The following is a 4,102-nucleotide window of genomic DNA, read 5'->3' as shown; positions in this document are numbered from 1 at the left end:
TCAAGGTGTGGTGTCTACATGTATATATAAAGGTTAATCAAACCCCATTTTTAAAGCCACTGTGGTCTGGGAATGGAAAAGCTGTTCAAAAACTAACAAAAGCTGCCAAACTACCATCAGAACTAGCAGTAGTAAAGATAAAAGCCCACAATAAAATCTCAAGTAAGGAACAAAAAGGAAATTATTGGGCAAATAAACGTGCCAAAGAAATTGCACAAGCAATTCCTATTAAGATTTGTGCAGCTAGAGTGCCAGAAGAGGAAGTGAATTTAAGAAAGCTATATGCAACCATAAGCCCAGAAGAAAAAAGTAAATTGGAAAAACAAGGCTGTGTATATAAAAATCACCTCTGGTATGGGCCGGGGGGAGGAGCTGGTAGCCCCGGAGTGCATACGGGCTCTACTGCTCCAAGCCATCCACTCTCCAGCTCATCTGGGGTGGAGACAAATGAGGGCCGCCTTGGAATACTGGTGGTGGCCAGCCATAAAAAAAGATGGTTTACAATTTCTCAAAAGATGTGTAACATGTGCACAAGTGAATGTGGGTAAAAGAAAAAAGGTGCCTCTGAATCACCAACCACGACCAGAGGGACCATGGCAAAATTTGCAAATTGATTTTACTGGACCCTTGCCACAAAGCAGAGGGTACACTTACATTTTGGTAATTATTGACACTTTTACCCAATGGGTAGAGGCATTCCCAAACAAGAATTGTATTGCTACAACAGTAGCTCGAATCCTAGCAGAAGAAATAATACCCAGATGGGGTTTACCACTGTCAATAGACTCTGACCAAGAAACTCACTTTACAGGTAAAGTGATGGATCTGGGCGCTATTTCGTCAAGTTATGTGGGGATTGTCTATCCTAACATTCCTAATGGTACTGGTGCTTTATCGGCAACTCCGCAGTAGGCTGGGTACATTAAAATTGATATATTTAACCTGGTGGGTTAGGAAACCCTAGGGTCAAAAGGAGGGACCGAAGGGTTAAAATCCATGTGCATGTTATATAACAGCCTGGTATATAAATTTGCCAGCTCTTTCTCAAACCCAAAGTCCAGAGTTTGGTGTAAAAACCAGAAGCCATGCAAATAGTAATTAGCTAAAAGAAAAACAAAATAAACAAAATAACATTGCCTTTGCTAAAATATGCTTGGTCAGTAAAAATGCCAGATGTTGAGGCAATAACTGAATAATTATGTTTCATCCAATGTTTCAAATTAAACAAAGAATCCCTGTTCCTATTGTGTTTCTCCTGAAGGGAAAACAGTCTTCCCACAAATCCAACCTTGAGTTTATGAAATATTGGCACATGTCACTATAATAATATGGCATTCTTCCACCTCCCTTCCAAGGGACACATGCCCTGCCTTAAGACATAAAGGAGACGATCTCTATTTCCATATGCTTTCACTGTTTCTTTGCTTTATCCCCTAAACATGTGCCTGTCAAACAATCAAAGAAGTTGCTCCATTCCTATGGACCCCAAATCAAAATTCAACATATATATTTTATACTATCAAAGTATTAATTAAATGTTAACTTGCTAACTTCAGACCATGGGCGGAGACATTGTGTAATCTTTTAACCATTGGCTATTGTGCTATCTTGTCTTGTTGCAAAACCTATCCTGGGGTTTGGAACTGCCTACCACGTCACCTTCCACCACCCATGAAAAATCTATATATTCCATTGTAATCAATGAATTGATAGTGTCTCTGAGCCTAATAAGCCAGGTGACACTCCGCCAGTGCTGTGTGTAATAAACCCCTATGCTTTAACCTCTACACAGTGTGGATTTATGTCCTTCAGATAAGGACAGACCAGTCCCAAGTTTGGGATTGTTCCGTATGGATCCCACCACACTGAAACTCTCCTGTGACGAGCCGTGGTAATGTTGTACTTAGTGTCTTGTAGCTTCAACAGCTGCAGATGCAAGATGAGTTACAATGACGTTGACCTTGTTTCCATGTTTATCCGATGCCTCCTTTCTACACTTGTCAGCAAAAAAACCTGTTTCTTTTGCAAGCATTTGTATGGCTAGCCAGAGTCAGGCTTCTCTGTTAACAAAAAAGATTGATCAAAAGGTGACAAGATGAGGCACGTTCAGCAGGGCAGCACTTGATGCTGGATCCTGAATCTGCTCTTTATCCAGAAGGTCTCTTGGCAAGATCTGCCACGGTGCCACTCTCTGGGACTTCTCCCCTAAATGCTCCATTTTTCATCAACAACAACAATATGAAAGGTGAAAGGACAGTAATTCTCCATTTCCTGCAAGGCCTGCAGAGAACCCTCTAGAAGGGTCTCTGTGCAGAGATATCCCCAGCGAATCGCATGGGCGCACAACACAGGCTCTCCTCTCACAGCAAATTGCAGCTGGAGCAACCTCCTTGCCGATGCCAATGCCAGTAGCCTTTTCATCAACTCCAGACTGAGGATTTGATTCTCTCCAACGCTCCTCCGGAAAGAAGCCTTTTCCTTAACAAGCAATTACTTGGAATTATGAAAGGAGGTCTCTTCAGTTTCCTAGGAAGACAGAGGAAAATGTGAACAGAGGAGACAAAAACCATACAACAAGGCACCACTGGGAGTTGAACCCAGGATCTCCTGTTTACGAAACAGGTGCTTTAGCCTACTAAGCCATGGTGCCTTCCTCAATAGTCTCTTTGCAACTCTTCCCCTTTACGGTCCAAGACAACACCTTCACATTCCAAAGTACAGATGTTCCCCATTTCCTTCAAGACTTGCAGACTTTTTGCTCTCTGGCTCTGTGCACAGAAAGCCACAGCTGAGTTGACAGAGGGCTTCTAACATGCACTTCTTCCACAGGCTGCTGTGATCATATACTGATTAGTGCTCTGCGTTTCAGTCACAGCACCTTCAGCTCAACTCTGAGTCATGGTAACCTTTCCATAAGCTCCAGGCTCTTCATCCAGCTCTTCCCAAAGATCACTATCTAGAGGCCACTTCCCACAGAGATCAGTTATGGTTACAGACCCATCCTGAAATTAGAGCAGGATATTTTAAAGCTTTATCTCATAGTAAAGTAACACAATTCAACCATGTCATCACAGAGGAGAAAGCACTCCTGGGGGTGGGGGGGAAGACATTTAAAAGAGCTCTCTGAGCTATAGCCCGTGGCTAAGTAAAGAGAAAAAGCCTTATATTCCCCCTCTGCTTTGGGTGCTGGGTTTATTCCTGAAGCCTCTGCCACCCACCTAGTGCCCTATGGCTCATCCCTGACCCTTGATGATGCTCCTTTCTAGAGAATGTAAAAGGGGCAGAGGCCGTGCAGGAGCCTTCTGGGGATGCAGATCTGAGACTTTCAGAGAGACACATTTTCTGAGGCATCAGAGCGCTGTCCCCTGGACCCTGTGAGGTAGGCTGTGGTTTCCTGTATCCCACTCACTTAAGCCAGCACCTGCCCCAAACCCCAGCCTACCGCACAGGGGCCAAATCCACTGCTCGCCTCCTGCATTGTGACATCAAGATTAAAATCTTCCTAGCATGTGCTGTGGATCGTGTATTAAGCTTCGTGGTTTGGCCAAGTTGTTACCAAAGTAGCTCAGTTGGGAGTGCATTAAATTGAAGAGCTGAAAGTTTCTGGTTTGATGCCAAGCTTTAGCACCCCCTTCACCCTGGGCATCTCGTGCTGGGCTTTCTTCTGGGTGTGCAGCTGTCCCTTGAACGCCAGAGTTCTCCTAGTTTCAGAGGCAACACTTGCAGAGGGCGGTGTGTGGGGTCATGTGCCCCACCTGGGTTAGCAATCACCTGCTACATCATGTGGTGCTGCCAGGCTCCCTCCCTACACAGCAGCTGCTGGAGGGATAAGTGAAGAGGGGCTGCCTTTACTGCTTCCTCTCCCTGCATTGTACACACCTGGGGGGGGGCTGTTGATCATAAGGGGGTGGGGCTGAACCTTGAAATTGTGCTCCCCCGGCCTCTTTCAAGAGACACCAGTCATCTGTGCCTGGTTTCCAGCTCCTCAGCCAGAGGAAAAAGTGATATTCTGCACCTGAGTGGCCAGCTCTTACTTTCTTTCTCATAAAGGGGAGGAAAAAAGAATCACTTTTTCAAACCCCAGTCCTACCATTGACCCAGG

General features: G+C 45.0%; 1 non-coding gene across 1 annotated transcript; it reads right to left on the bottom strand.

Moving 5' to 3' along the window:
* Positions 1-2,576: 2,576 nt before the first annotated feature.
* Positions 2,577-2,650, bottom strand: TRNAT-CGU (transfer RNA threonine (anticodon CGU)). Its single transcript has one exon. It is a non-coding gene; the product is annotated as a tRNA-Thr (tRNA).
* Between the last annotated feature and the right edge of the window lie 1,452 nt (positions 2,651-4,102).

This window comes from Chrysemys picta, chromosome 16 (genome assembly GCF_011386835.1).
Source record: "Chrysemys picta bellii isolate R12L10 chromosome 16, ASM1138683v2, whole genome shotgun sequence".
In the NCBI taxonomy this organism is placed as follows: Eukaryota; Metazoa; Chordata; order Testudines; family Emydidae; genus Chrysemys; species Chrysemys picta.
This window is presented reverse-complemented; position numbering and strand designations above follow the sequence as displayed.